The 16,721-nt window shown below is 32.1% G+C and overlaps 1 long non-coding RNA gene across 1 annotated transcript; it reads left to right on the forward strand.

The window, feature by feature from the left end:
- The first annotated feature begins 12,594 nt into the window (after positions 1–12,594).
- Positions 12,595–14,986, forward strand: LOC129289972 (uncharacterized). The gene is made up of 2 exons (XR_008588251.1): positions 12,595–12,945; positions 13,449–14,986. It is a non-coding gene; the product is annotated as an uncharacterized LOC129289972 (long non-coding RNA).
- The last annotated feature ends 1,735 nt before the right edge of the window (positions 14,987–16,721 follow it).

Genomic DNA, 16,721 nt, shown 5'->3' on the forward strand with positions numbered 1-16,721 from the left:
TCCTCTATCGACCTTTGCACCATTCTCTCTTATCTCCATTATTGTGTTCTTCTTTGATGGTGTGATTTTGTTGGATATTATAGAATATCTTTAGTATTTCAAAAGGAGTTAGTATGAATTAAATTAATATTAATTACCATAACCCCCTATTTAAATATATTTATTTAACCTTTTTATTTTTTGTAACTATTTTTTAATTGTTCTTAAGGTGATTTTATTGCCTAGTATTATAAGATCTGCTTATAAAAGGCAGTGCTTGCCACATGTTCTGGAGGAGCTTTTATGCTCTTAGCCTTTCCCTCCTCTTTTATCATATTGCTTTGTTGTGCATATACATGAGGTTATTTTATGAATTTTTGCTGTTCTGTGTCCCTACTTTCAGTAGGAAGAATTTATTTAATTTTGAGGAGTTACCGCTTATCAACCCAGTGTAGCGAAATAACTTGGGCACGACTCAGACTATAATTTTTCTCTCGACGCCAACAATCTTAAGAGCTATCGGCTACTGATTAGGATCATAATATGAAGTGTAAAACTTAAAAAAAGGGCATGTTGATATTGAGGTTTTTCATGACTTTCTTGGCTCACACCAACATATCTTTCCAATGTGTAATTAAGCAGGTATGAAAAGTTATGATTCTAGTGATTTCTAGAATTTGCTTTTAGTGGTTTCGAGCCATCATTTAAATTGATGTGTGTGTTGGGGGGCAATGGCTACTTGAAAATTATTGTGTTTTAGTATTGAGAATATTATGGAACATTGACTAAATGTTGGCAGAAAGATAGCGTCAGGGTTTCCTATGGCTATTAAATCTAGAAATGATTGTGTTCTTGTTGAATATACAGACATGTAAAACACAATTACTTGAATCTATACTTATTTCGTAGAGCAAGTTTTGTTTATTTTGTGAAAAGGAATTATTTTGAAATGCATTAATGCATCCTTATATATAATCAAGTACAACACCTGAAGCTTTTTCTTATATGATGGTTAAATATATCATATGGAACATGATGATGAATAATTATTTGATATGGGTGTTTTGTTAAAACTACTATATGATTTGAATTTTCTGTGTGGAATGAAAGCATTGGTTCTAGGTTGAAGAAGACATCCCTTTGCAATTTCCTTTTGTAATATATTTAGTATATATCAATTGATGAAGTTTTTTAAAAAATAAATATTTGTAAATTAACTTGATGTTATATCCAATGTGGAACATTAATAAACCATCAATTTTGGAATATTATAGCATTAACTCAAGGGATGGCATAAAAGCGTAAGTAACCATTCACTACTTTATTAAGACATTGAAGCAATAGCAACATATGCTTTGGTTATAATTAATTTCATTTGATTGGTTTTTATAATACTAATAATAAATAAATGCCATTATAGTTGTTGAATTGTTCTTGGGAGCAAGTATTTAATCTGTAATATATATTATGATTAATAATATTGATAAAAGGGGCTTTGATTTTGGAATGGAGAAGTTGACCTTGGCTAATAAAGGTGGTATAGCAATTGTTATGAATTGCAATGATGGAAATTTTGCCAAGTTATCTGAAAATACTTCTTATTTTATGCTTGTAAATTAGTCAAGGTTTAATGTTAGGTTCACATTAAATGGCTATATCATTTCACATTTAAATGATGTTATAACATCTCTCTTGGTAATTTCAGTAGGAGTTTTTGCTATTAATTTAGTATGTAACTGTCACTAATAAGGAGCATGATTCTTTAATTGTTATACCATTTGGTTGTAGACAATAATGAGTATTTATTTGCATGAATGAACTATTTTGGAGTGGTTATATAATATAATCATGTGCATCTCAGCTCAATTTGTTTATATGCGGTATCTCATAAATTTAGTGTTTTATGTGAAAAATTTATTTTATATATGGTAATTATGCCTCTATCATGAGTTATTATTCACAATGCATGAAAATATTTTAAATGTGATTGAGATAATTAAAAGTGTGGGGGTTGTGTCTAGCAAAATTATTATTATTATTTTGCTTGATTTTGAAAATATATGTGTTGTGCTAAGTTATTAGTCTCATTCTATAAATGCCAAGATAGTTCTATGGTGGTGTAGAGAGGCTTTGTGAATTTTATGCAACTTGAAACTAACATATAAAAATATAATCATTTATCTAATGTAGATAAATGTATTTTAAAAAGATGGTGCGTGACCTATTTATCTTGGCATAGATATTCATGGTTGTGGATAATAATTTTTTTAAAAGTGTTATGATCCAATGAAATAACTAAATTTTTTAAATTATGGAATTGAGAATAGTGGATTCCCATTGTATAAAATATGTGCATGTTTACTGAGTTATAAATTTGTGTGAGAAAACCCATTAGTAATTATCCACTCTCGGTAATGATGAAATTACAATATAATGATAAGACTATAGTGGAGTCCAAGCTAATTAATTTGAAACTAGATTGGAAGCTAAGTTGCTAGAGATCATCTAAACAATTATTTTGTTATGTAGAACTGCCATTTAGTGTCGATGAATTCTTATAAGGTTGATATGTCATTTAAAAAAATGATATATTTTTATTGCTCAATTTGTGTATGTACAAATTTGTGAGAGTTTGTTGCATTAATAAGTGTTAATCCCATAGCATACGTTGTATGGAGATTAAGTCTCATAAGAGTATGAGATAAATGAGTATTTGAGGGATACCATAAATGTTAGTATCAGATATAATAGATTTTCATTGTATTAAGACAATATAATGATGTTAACTAAATTTTATATTTAGATGAAGAAAAATCTATTAGTAGCCAAATAAAATATTATTTGAGCCAGAGTTTATTACTCTGAAAGTTGGCTAATAATGAGATTGAGTGGTTAAGAAACTTTTCAATGAATATTCTACTATGAGTAAAATTGATACAAGCCATGTCAATGATTTGTAATTGTCAAATGGTAATAATCATTGCAAAGAGAATAATGATATAGGTAAATATCGATTGAAATACAATTAAGCATGCTAAAAAAGGAAGTTATCTGAATCGATTACGTAAGATCGGATATAAATCTGACGGATCCGTTAATTAGCCCTTGGGAAAGAGATTAATTATTTAAATGTTGAGGGGAATGGGACTTAGGCCTATTTTAAATTAATAGTGATGGTAACCCACCCTTTATGATTGGAGATCCTATGAAGAAGGTTCAATAGGTAAGAACAAGTCATTTGTTAGTTCTGCTAGCACTAAATTTTTGTCCTTTTCTATAGCTTGAGAAAATGCTAGAATGCATTGATCAGAGGCTGGGCAAAAGCTCTAAATATGTTTCATAGTTCTTATGGATGGTGTATTCATTGCAGATACACTTGATGAAAATACCTATACAAATGTGGAGTGAGGCTACTCTTATGAGATCGTGGTGAAATCTCTAAAGCATTTGTTAAAATCAGGCGCGCGCATGGCCAATAACATGCAAAACCGCGATAACAATGAAAATTGTAGAGGTATAATCTAACTAATACAACCTCTAGTACACAACCAAGATCTGTTGGTTTAATAATAAAGTTACACCAACTGTTTTATGTGCTAATTTTTATTAGTTTAAGTTTTGATTCAAGTTAAAAGACACTAAATTTGAAGTAATTATCTTCCGTGTGAATAACCTAGATGATAGCAATCTTTTTAACACATGTTGGGGATTGTTGCAAGTGTGTTAAAAAGGAAAGTCCCATATTGCTCAAATGAATGGAGGCCTTAATACATGTATACTAAGGTATGAGCTTGGACAAGTAATATGGGCTTAAAGGAGAAGTGAGCTCATACAAATGCAATTACTCACACGTGAGCTAAATGTGGTATCAAACAGACTAGGCATTTTTTTAAAGTTTTAAAAACTATTATGTGGAGTTACAAATTATTTGTATAAAATAGTTTTCAAGAAAATTTTTCTTCCTTTTAAAATATGTGGGGGATTGTTGGATATTATAGAATATATTTAGTATTTCAAAAGGAGTTAGTATGAATTAAATTAATATTAATTACCATAACCTCCTACTTAAATATATTTATTTAACCTTTTTATTTTTTGTAAATGTTTTTTAATTGTTATTAAGGTGATTTTATTACTCAGCATTATGAGATCTGTCTATAAAAGGCAGTGCTTGCCATATGTTCTAGAGGAGCTTTTGTGCTCTTAGCATTTCTCTCCTCTTTTATCACATTGCTTCATTGTGCATATACCTGAGGTTATTTATAAATTTTTGTTGTTCTGTGTCCCTGCTTTCAGTAGGAAGAGTCTGTTTAATTCTAGAGAGCTACCGCTAATCAACCCAATGTGGTAGAATAGCTCTTAAAAATAGTGTCCTTGAGCATGACTCGAACTATAATTTTCCCCTTGGCGCAACAAATTTGGCCATGGAAGTAATTCCTTGTATTCAGCAAAGAAATGCTTCGTTGAAGGCGCTCCTCTCACTCACAAATTTGGGTCATCAAAGCCAAGCCATTAAAGGTCCTCCTCCTTGTAATCGTCCATTGAACATCATCCTCTGTTGAATGTCCCCAACCTTATTGTCATCCCTATCCTCAATGGTGTCACCAATCATCATCCGGGTTGTAAATTGGTTTCTTTGTTTGAGTTTGAAGGTCACAGGTGAAGAGGCTTCGTTCAAAGCTAGGATTTGAGTTTGATTGAAGCCTACCAATCATGGTTACAGCTATAAAAAAATGGTGCTGAAACTTTTTCAATCAAAATGTTGTTTTACAATTTACAATGTAGTCTTCAATTCTAATCTTGTATGTCTTTACGTGTTAGAATATGATCCTTGTAACCATGGCCAAATTTGTGCTTGATTTCTATGGATTAGATATGTAAAACTAATAAGAGAGGAAGAAAGAGATGAGGTTGTTAGAAGAAGAGGGTGGTAATATTGTCTTTTTATTATTTTAAATATTTTATTAAATAAAAATTATTTTAAGATTCCATTAAATTTTTCTAGCCCACCAAACATGCTTCTCTTAACATTTTTCAATTCAATTTCTTTTTTTTAATACAACTAGATCAAATATTACTAACTACAACAAGACAAATGTAAGAATTTAATCAACACTAAAAGTTAATCCATCATCATTCATAGCCTCTTGGGTAAGATGAGGGAGATAATCAAATATATAAAAGTTTCCTTCTAAACTATAGGATAATTTAGCTAAATAATTAGTAACAGTAATATCCTCTTGAGAAACATAGTAAATATTAATAGACCATGCTCTGTGGTATAAAAAATGAGCTTCACCAGTGATATCCTTAAAACGATGATTTAGTGGGCTTTGCTTAGAGATCAAATTCACAGCTTCAATGCAATCACTAAAGAGATCAATCTTCCTATATCCATTTCCCAACAATGATATAGGCTTTGGATGATTCTAATAACCTTTGAGATGGGCCGGAGGAACTTTGCTTAATTTACAGCCAAAACCTTGTATCCAAACATCATTTGCATCTAAAATAACCCTTGCACAGTCACTATCTCCAATACTTAAAACCGAGCCATCAACATGAAGCTTGATACAATCACTTCTCCCCTAAGTGTGATTTCAAACCCAATTTCTCTCATAGGATACCAAGGGAGCTCTCCTGATTAAATCACTATTAGAGCACGCTCTATAAAAACTCACTAAGACCTTTGAGGGATCACAAGATTTATTTTCCTCAAAAACCTTTTTATAGCTGTCAACCTAGATGTCCCAGCACACGTATATATTCTGGCTTACTTTCTTAGTAAATTTTTTACCTGCTTTTTGTGATAAATTCCAACGTAGCCAATCAATACCTTATAGGTTATGTTTAGTAAATAGCATTATGAGGGTGGGATTGGGATTGGTATTAGGCAATCCTACCTTTTCATGTTTGGTATGGGGTAATGGGAAATTTAATCCCAATCCCAATCCCAATCCCTTCAAAGTGGGATTACTCAATATCACCTACCCCCTAGTATTAGAAAATCAATCCTAGGATTGATTATTTTTTGGCCAAAATGCCCTCCACCCCATCCCTCTCTCATTTCTCCCTCTACCCTCTAACCTCCACCCTACCTCATAGCCACAACGAGGGCGCCGACGGCAGTCACACACAAGCACAATGTCGATGGCAGCCACACATAAGCACAACGCTGACAGCAACACACACAGGCACAACACTAACGGCAGCCACACACAAACATAATGGCGATTGAATGACGTCTCTCAGTTCCCATCTCACTTTGTCTATCTCCATCACTTCATCAATCTACATCACCAATGAATAAGTGGCCTTCATCCATCAAAAACCAAAAAGCCATTTGCACCGCTGGTCACTAGTAAGTAGATCTTTATCACTCCGTTGATCTACATGAAAACCAAAAAAGGAATAGCAAGAAGACAAAGAAGAAGAAGATTGAGCATGGCAGAGAGAGCAGAGGGAATGGCCTTGTGCGCTGCCGTGCTCTTTGGAGGAGATGCAGAGAAACTGTAGATGTGCCGTCGTGCTCTCTGGGGGGGCGTGCTCTCTATGGAAGAAGGGGAGTGATTGCAGACACGTCGTCGTGCTCTTTGGGGAGGAGGGTAATGCGTTAGCTAGGTTACAACTTTTTCTTTTTATTATTTTAAGGGTATTATAGTCTTTTTATGATTTATATTTAATTATAAAATAAAATATAGGTAAGTATTCCTTATAAATATTATTCCATACTAAACATAATTTTAAAACCTCATTCCCAATCTCAATCCCAATCCTAATCCTAGTTCCAGTCCCAATTCTTTTAAATTGAAGCTGTGTACCAAACAGGGCCATAAAGTGTTGAAAATATGGAGTGATCATCTTGTAAGACAGCCTCCCATCTACCTTTAGCATTAACATAGTCACGCAATAAGTACATAGAGTCTTCAATGGCTTCACATCTAAACGAATATCCTTCATTAGCTTGTATTCCACGCTACATCTTAAGTTCAGTAGTATGTAATCTATTATGAGAAAAAAGTCACATAAAGGATTTAATTTTTTTTGCTATTGGCCACCCCCAAAGAGCCTTCCAAATGCTATTAGCTCCTCTATCCACACCTGCAAAAAGAAATTTATATATATGTGGATTTAATGTTAAAAAGACCATCAATTGATGGTTTCCATATGTATTTATCCTCTCCTTTTCCTCATAAGGTTGGTGAGCACACATCAAACAAGCAAAAAGTTAAGGTGGAAACCATTGGCGCAATTTCACATAATCCCATTGACCCCCTTGGGCTATATAATCAACTATAATCTCATTTCTATCAATTAACCCCTCTCTACTAGTCATCATATCAATGAGGGGAGTATTTAATTCGAATCAATTTTCAAACTAAAAGGAGGTTGATTTACTATCCCCAATCTTCTTTTCCACACCCTTCATAAATCTATTCCACACATCACAAATGTCTCTCCAATTTAAAGAGGACTAATGTTTCTTTTTAGTAGTTGGAAAACCATTAAAGCCACACTTATACTTAGCCATTAGTACTTTAATCCAAAGAGCCTCTTCATTATAAAGGAGGTTCCAACACAACTTCAAGATAAAGGCTTCATTTTGTTTTCTCATATTTTTAATACCAAGCCCACCTGCCTTCTTCTCCTTCAATATGCAATCCCAAGAAATTAGATGCAATTTCCTAGCTTATGCAGAATCACCCCAGAGAAAACTTCTACTTCTTTGTTCAATTTCGCTCAAAAATATTTTTGGGAATAGCATTGTTTACATATGATAAGAAGAAATAGCTGATAGGATAGCCTTGATTAGAGTGGCTCCTAGCCATATTCAAAAGCCTGCCTTTCCAATTAGATAACTGATGATCCTTTTTTTTTTTTTTTCAAGAATTGGGGCAAACATCAAGTATGAGGCTCTCTTATGGATAAGAAAAATGCATAAATACTTACTCAGATCACTTGTCAAACTAACCCCCATATTTTTGCTAAGGTCATAAGCTCTAGCAAAATGGACAGATTTAGAGAAGCAAACCTTAGTTTTTTAACTTGTTCATTTTTTGCTCTGAAGCAATGCAAAACCTATCAATACACTCTTTAATAATATCTACTTGAAAAGAAGTAGCCTTTCCAAATAAAACAAGGTCGTCAACAAAGAAGAGGTGGGAGATAAGTGGACTATCACTTGAGAGCTTAATAGGATTCCATTTATTTTCCTCAATAGCATCAACAATAGATTTACGAAACAAGCCCCTGATGTTGGACGGAGCGCAGTGAAACTAGTTCGGACTTGCGAGCTTTACTGCTTAATGCTACCAGCGAATCTTCTTTATTCCTAACTTGCCCATCAAGTTTCGCTTTGCGTAAAAGGGACCATGACATCGCACTTGCATGTATCCTTTAAGTCTTTTTGACTCTTTTTAAAAAAAAAAAAAATCGAAGTCTTTTGACTTTATGCACACACGCATGCAGCTGCCTTATTTTCATTTTGTGACAAAGGCAGGGACAACACCCGTTGTTGAACATCATGATCCCATGCTTTTTCATTTTTTTTTATATAGTTACGTAGCTTTGCGTTTGCAAATAATTAATTTCCTTAATTTCTTTAAAAGATAAACAACTCATGGTAAATTGTCAAAGGTCTTACTGCTATTACAGTATTTATCCAAGATAAAATTTTTTAAGTGATGGGCGACTACATTTAAAATTTTATATATTATCAAATGATAATAGCTTGTGATTCAATTTGTCTTCGACTCTGTTTTCAAATGATTTCGTTTTGCGGGCAACTAAGGAGCCGGCCAATATGAATATTAGTGAAGTTCCATGGTAAAGCTCTTGACTAGTCAAACGCAACCCCGGAGCGCTAGATGATTTTCTATCACGAACTGATATTAAGCAATAAATACTCCCTCTAATAATTGAATTTATCATGCGTTACAAATTTAATGCTAATTGCATGTGACTATCTAATAAGTAATTTATAACTATTATTTTAATATTTTACAACTATAATTTTACATAGCTAATAGTTAAACTAATAATGTGGTACTAACAAAGCTTAATACTAATTATTTACAACTATTTATCAAGAATTTATAAACTATAAAACTATCATTTAAATATTTTACAACTATAAACTTTGCATATTTAATAGTTAAACCAATTATATGTTACTAACAAAATTTAACACTAATTATTTATAATTATTTTTTAATAATTTACACCTATCACTTTAAATCTTTACAACTTTAATTTCATATATTCAATAATTAATTGACAATACATTAAAAGTAAAGGTAGTATTGTCTTTACACCATAATTAAAAATACACTCAAGTCGTAAGAGACCTAACTATGGTTTTTAAATATTCCCAAATGTTAATTATTATCCCAATACCAATATGGTTAGTTATTATAATATACTCCTCCCATCCCAATTTATATATAAGTCACTGTTAGGACAGATGGAACATTCTAAAACATAAGACATTTTGATAAAAATAAAATGTTATTAGTGATGCTTTTTCAATGTTATCCTTTTTATTATATTCATTCTATAATATTAAGTTGTAAAGTGTATTTAATAAGTTTTATTGGTATGTGTAATTTTATTTAAAAGTATTTTATAATTTGAGATTATTATGCAAAAATTAATTTGTTTGGAAAAATATATTTGCAATGACATCAAAAATGTTAAAAGAACGTTACCTGGCATCCCTGGCACGGTGGAGGTTAAGTTTGAGATGGTTGGGGTGACCGGATGTTTACAACTTGAGCTATTAACTATAGTGCTCTAGTCGGGATAAGACATAGGTTCCTCACCACCAGTAAAGTTGGGAATTAGGATTGATGCCTAAAAAACCCTAGCTCAAAATCCCTAAAATATTTGGGGTTATATTTTTTGGGATCGCATTTGGTGCTCATCAATGCTGAAGAGCACCGTGCTCATTGTCCCAATGGAATGATTTGGGCCCTTCAGTTTTTTTAAATGATATCTACTGTTGATTTAAAATTATTTTAAAAATATTTTTATATTAAATTTATTAAAATAAAAATTATAAAAAAATATAATATTAAATATGAACTATCCAAAGTTTATTTAGATGATCAATTAATTAAAATTATAAAATTTTTAATACTAAATTGAACCTTTTGAATTATATCTGTACTGTTCAGAGTATATTTTAATAGTCAATTTATAAAATTTATTAAGAAATAATATTAAACTGGATCACTCAAATTAAATATTTACTAACCAGATTGGTGATAAAAAATATATTAAATACGTTTTTTACATGTTTTTTATTTTAATAAATATAAAATAAAAGTAAAATGTTTAAATTTGGATAATCTAAATCTTATCAGGGGTGATGAGTATTGTAATATTTATCCTCCAATAACATAAAAAATAGTTCATATTTAATATTATAATTTTTATATATATTATTTTTATAAATATAATATTAAAATATTTTTAAAAATAATTTTAAGTCAATGGGATCATTTGAAGAGAAATAAATGGCTCAGATCTTCCCACACCAATGATGAGCGCACGGTGCTCTACAGAACTAATGAGCACAGAATGCATTTCTATATTTTTCTAAGCTCGGCCTTAGTTTTTACTTTTTAGGATCGATCCTAAAATTTTTTAATTAAAATATTTAATAAATAAATTTAAAGTAAAAAACTATTATACATAAGATTAAGCCTTAAAAAATATAATTAAGTAAGTCCATAATAAATCTATAACATGACAACGTCATTCAATTATGTTGCTTAAATATTGAGTTCATCCAAATAATTTTCTCCTCCGCTTGCATTGAATTAAAAGTGGTTATGAATTATTTTATTTGAGTTTGAGAAGTTTTTACTCTTAACTTGTATTTGGTCAGTTTAAAATTTGCTAGTACTGAAATCATATTATTTTATTAAGTTGAAAATTTAGTTGAAAGGAGTTATAAAAAAACTTTATTTGAGTCGAAATTTTTTTTTCTTGCAAAGATCATTGGACATGAAGATTTTAGTTAAATTAAGTTTTTAGGACTTCATAAAAGGACCATGGTCCTAAAATATATATGCCCTTCTTGCCCCACTAACACGAGGTGATTATAAAATAGATACATTTACATATAAATACTGCCTCTTATCCTCAATGCAAGTTGAACTTAATCAATTTCAAACTTATTAAGAAATGGTAGGTATATTCTTGAAATTGTTAAAACATATCTAACCCTTTTATCTTGTCTTTGTTTGCAGTTCATAATCATAATAGGATAAAATGAGAAAATTACCTCATAAACTCCAGTTTCAATGCCATCATATGGATCTTAAATTTATTTATTATGCTAATTGTTCTCTCAATTTTTAAAAATGGTACAATTTGACCCCTATTGTCAACAAAATTAACCTTGACTGTGAGTTGACAAAAAAAAAATTATAAAAAATATGGAAAAAATTTTTAATCCTTTTTTATAACTTTTTATGTCATTGTTTACAATTTTTGGGCCTTGCATTGAAACTTTTTTGTCCTTTTTTATAAATTTTGAGGTCATTTTATGTTATTTCCTAGTTAATTAACGAGCAAAATCAATTTTTGTTAATAATAAGAGTTAAATTACACCATTTTTAAAAGTTAAGAAAATAATTTGTACAATAAATAATTTCAAATCCATAGTGCTATTTAATTTCAAGTTCAGGAGTAATTTGTTCATACACCCATCATAATAAACTATTGTCTAAAAATTCAAATAATAATAAATGTAAAAAAATATTAATCACCCTAAGTTTATTCTATACCAAAAACAAAAAGCTTTAAAAATTTGTCTTCTATTAAAAACGGGAGGCGCCAATACGCAATACCACCATGCTTTTCAAGGCTCAACACTAACTTTCTAAAATCAAGTTGAGTGTCAAGTAAATTAGGTTTTTATGACATCAATTTTTTCTATAAGAGTGGGGAAAAAGGAGTTATTTTTGTAATAAAAAAAAACAAAGAAAGAGTTAAGGAGTTTAATGATTTGGTGCTTGAGCGGTGGGGAGGGAGAAATGGGAGTAAATTGGAAAATGGTCCCCAATCTGGTTAGTGGTTCCTTCCAAATGATGCCTGCTTCACATGACAGCACTTGGGACATTCGGAAGCTCGAGTCGGCTTGTGGAGGCTGTTGAGCGTGATATTATTAAATTCCCCTCTTTTATTTCTTTTGGGGACCGCATTCAGTCGCATCTTCCACCTCCTCCCTTCTGCTTTTGGTTCTCCCTCCATTTATGAGTTATGACTTGTGACCTCGCTTCTTCCAATTACTCGCCCCCCCTACGCCGCTTCTTGCTTTTTACCATGTACGAGGCCAGGTTATATCCCTCATTATTGATCACTACTAGCTGATTAATACTCGACTCCATGTACTTACTTCTCCACATATAGCCGCCCGCCCACCCCAGACATTAAACAAAACTCCAGAGATATCCTTGATCCCATCACTCCAGAGAGATGCCATTGCAAACAGTAACACAAAGCCACTCACTACTACGAGTGGCTTATCCTTCATGCTCCGTGTCTGCCCCAAAATAAATAAATTCACGAACAAACGGGGGACCAAAAGCAAAAAAAAAAAAAAAAAAAAAAGCCACTGTCCACATATATACACTACTTTATTACGCTTTAATTTGCTTGCTATTTGCCTATATCTTCCTCTCGCATCGCTCTCATCTCTGCACTCCTCAACTTCAGAAGAAGAATATGAGGTCGAGAGCCTAATTCAAGGGCAATACACACACGCATATATGCACCCGCAGCAGTTGAAGCTGCCAGCATGATCTGAGCTTAGCTTCTCTTGATTTGAGGTGAGAATAGATCATGCGGCAGTTTCACCTGCTGAATGCAGGCATACCCAGTACCGGTACATTTCTCTTCCTCAGATTCGCAGATCCTCTCTACCTGTCTCATCCTGTCTCCCGACCATCAAACCAGGTTTGCTTTCTTCAATTTTCCCCTTCCTCCTTTCGCTTAACCTAGCCGATTTATATAGTCTCATCCCTACTTGCACTTTCACCTCTACCTTTACACGGAAAATCCAGCCGATCTGCGTATGCTTCCTTAAGGAATACCCATGTATTCCTTAATTTACGATTCGCTGTCTTAGTTGTTTCTCTCCCCGTTAATTGGCTGAGTTTGTCGAAGGATGTTTAATTAACACGGCAACGCATGGGGATGTGTTCAGATTTCAAGTGACCGAAACGCGGTTTCGGTGCTTTTGATGATGGTTGTGATGATGACATATCACGTTTCCTGTTATCAATATTCAATGCTTTGAGCATGTTTTTATTTTCATTTTATGCCGTCGTTATTCTTTTCTTTGCAATTATGTTTTTGGCTCGTATGTATTCTTTGGTAATGCTTGCCTGACCTTTTCATCCTGCTTGCACATTCCTTTCAACCTGTATGTATCTATTGGGAGAACTGGGATCTTGCAGCGGTAACTTTCAGTTTCAGATTTACATACACGTACGACTGGACATCGGGTCCTCTCTCCCCCTCTCCAAGTTCATCTTCTAGTTCACCCACGTTCAATGAGAATCCACGCATTAACACAGATAGGTTGGGTGCGGGTCCTCTTCTACATGAAGAAAGTACAATATTTGAAGTTCACGTGTCTCACTAACTAAAATGAGGAGGGATCAGATTAGGGCAAGTGAGCGAGGTTTGAGATGGAACTGCACTCATTTTAAGAGAAACCAGGTAGGTGACTATTCAAGGCACATCATTTCTTATTTTTCTCTTCTTTGAATTCTGCGCATGTTATTTTAATCATTCAGCGCTGCAGGGGGCGTGTATAAGCAAATATGTATGATAGTCAAATAGGAGCGACACTATTGAGTGTTTATGTAAAGAAGAAATAACTTTTGTCTGTCCCACTTGATAGAATGAAGGACTATTAATCCGATCTGTTTGATGAAGAGGAGTTGGGGACATTAGCTTGAAAGCTACGGCGTACATATATAGTTGGGAAATTAACCAAAACAAGGAATATGGAGGAACATAAAAGAATGAGAACCAGTAACGTGTATCCCGTCTAAAATGATTCTGAACTTTGATCTCTCACAGATTTTTTCATCTTCAAAAGCTAGCTAGGCTTAACAACATAATGGAGCACTAGGAGAAACCCATGCAGTTTATGCTAGGCACGTATATAAAGGAGCATATATGACTGTTAAATTAAAGCACAAAAAGTTTCTCGTCAGGATCTCAATGTTGGGTTGGCAGCGAACCCTGGATGAAGGATAGTTTATGGTGGTCCGGTTCTGGTCGGCAACAGTGCCACAACATGGAAGAAGGGACCTATGCGATGGAGTGATGCAGATAGAGGAAAGTGAAGCCGGGATCGGCACCACTGATTGCCGTGAAAATAAGTAGCTTGAATGAGGATTTGCCTTCTGGTATTGGAGATTGTAGTTATCAGATCAGGGGTAGATTGGAACGGCTGCAAAGGCACCGTATATATTGGGGTCTAAGAGCGCGGCACCACACACACACACACACACATGGACACAGGACAAGCGCTGATGGAGTCAAGAATTGGGTGACATTATATGTGGTCTTGGCGAGCGATGCGTCGCCCTTTTTTCTTTTGCTTTAATTTCCTGGAAGTCTTCTGAAAACATGGTAGTGGCAGAGAGATAAGGTTTATATTATTGTATACGAGTGGGGCTGCGGACATGGGCACGAGAATTTGGTTTAGAAGACAGCGTCACTCTCTCCTTTTTGTTTTGTTTGGAAGCCCAGTTTAGGTGACGACACACGCACGCACACAGCCTTTATATATGTGTGTGAAGTAGCTGGCCGCGTTGATAATCTCCAGAAGCGTCAGTTTGTTTCCCGCTGCTATCTTTGCATGCAATTTTTATGTTTGCCTTCGTCTCTCCTGGGAAGATATACACTCGTTGTATGCATATCTAGCTCTGATTCTTAATTTCTAGCTCTGCTACTTCAAATACAGCTTCGAAGCCCCGAACTGCGCCACTTTGTCAACCGATAATCCTGACGTCTCTATAGGGCATTGATCAGCCATTTACTTGCATTCTTGCTCTTCAACACTGTTTAAGGAACCGCTCGTATTACATGACCCAGCATCTACACCGCCATTATTAATTTCAAGGAGAATGATGGTTAGGTCCTAAAATATTAAACTAATTACAGTTAAATTCTTGACAATTTTTTTGAAAAATAAGTCAAAGATATTGATTCAGATATTATAAATTCAATAGTTTCAGTTGTAAATGAGTATTTAAATATTGAATGTAACTTTTAAATTATAATATGAATTTCTGTTCATAACTCTTTAAATTAAAATTTACATTTTATTTTTCAAAAATTTTATTGAGAATCTAATTGTTATTAATTTAATTTTGTTAGGACCCAACAATAATTCTCTCGTAATTATATTGGCTTCATGTTGACTTGTACCAAATTTAAATTTATAAAAAAATAAAAGTTAAGTGGTGACTTTCAATAATGACTTTAAAAAGTCATTACTGAAAATGAACAATCTACTTATACAATAAAAAAAGTTGCCGCTAAAAATTTGATTTTCTACGATGACATTATATAGTCATCGTTGATTGTCAGACTTTCAGCAATGGCAAATGTATGTCGCCACTGATGGTCTTAGTTTTAGCAGTGATATAAAAGTTGCATCTAAAAGTTGACAATTAACTGTGACTTTTTAAAGCCGTCGCTAATTGTCAATATATTTTAAAATGTATTATAATTTTTTAAAAACTAACATTATAATAAATATGTTGTAAGTTTTAGCAGTGACATATAAGTTGTCGCTAAAAGTTGACAATCAGCAGCGACTTTATATTGTCGCTGCTAAAAGTTTAATTTTATTTTTTTAACATTATTTTTATTTTTTGTCTAATATAATATTTAAATTTTTAAGATATTAATTTTATTGTATTATTATAATTTTATAATGAATATATAAAATAACATAATGAGTTTTTATTTAATATATTTTATAGTTAAATTGTAACTTTAAAATAATAAAATTATTTTAAAATAAGGTTAAGGTATTATTTAATGCTAATAAGAGCAAAGAATTAAGCCAAACCAATTATTTTATGTCAATTTTTGCTATAGAGTAATGTTTGATTTAATTCAATACAACTATTTAGGTCAGTTTAATTAATTAGTTTTACTCAAATAACACCAAATCTACATGAAATGATAAATTCATTCAAAAATATAATATTTAATTTTTTTTTAATTTGGAATGCATATAATGTGGTAATGAGTTTCTATTTTCAAATATTTTATAATTAAATTAATATTTTAAATAATAACACTACTTATTTATAATAATTAGACATGTGATGATTAAATTTATTTATTCATAAAATAATATTTTATCTAATATAATTTTTCAATTTAAATTTTATATTTAATACTAATAACTTTAGAGCTTGATGTTAATTTAGATGTTCTCAATTTGATGACTAATGATAGGAAAAAAAGATAAAAAAAATGAGATATTTTAAAATTTTATTTTTAACTTTTACAATATACGAAATATATATATCTAGGTATGTGATGCTATATAATTTTTTTTGTTTGATGCTATCTTGCGATATAAATATAAAAAAAATTAGATGATATAATGTATAATGTTCTTATAAAATTATATTTTAAAAGTGAAAATTAATTAAAAAAGTAAAGTGTAATGTGAAAACAAGACAATCACATTC

The sequence above is a fragment of the Prosopis cineraria genome, unplaced genomic scaffold (genome assembly GCF_029017545.1).
Source record: "Prosopis cineraria cultivar Desert tree isolate PC_DT_omini unplaced genomic scaffold, ASM2901754v1 PC1, whole genome shotgun sequence".
NCBI classification, from domain to species: Eukaryota; Viridiplantae; Streptophyta; class Magnoliopsida; order Fabales; family Fabaceae; genus Prosopis; species Prosopis cineraria.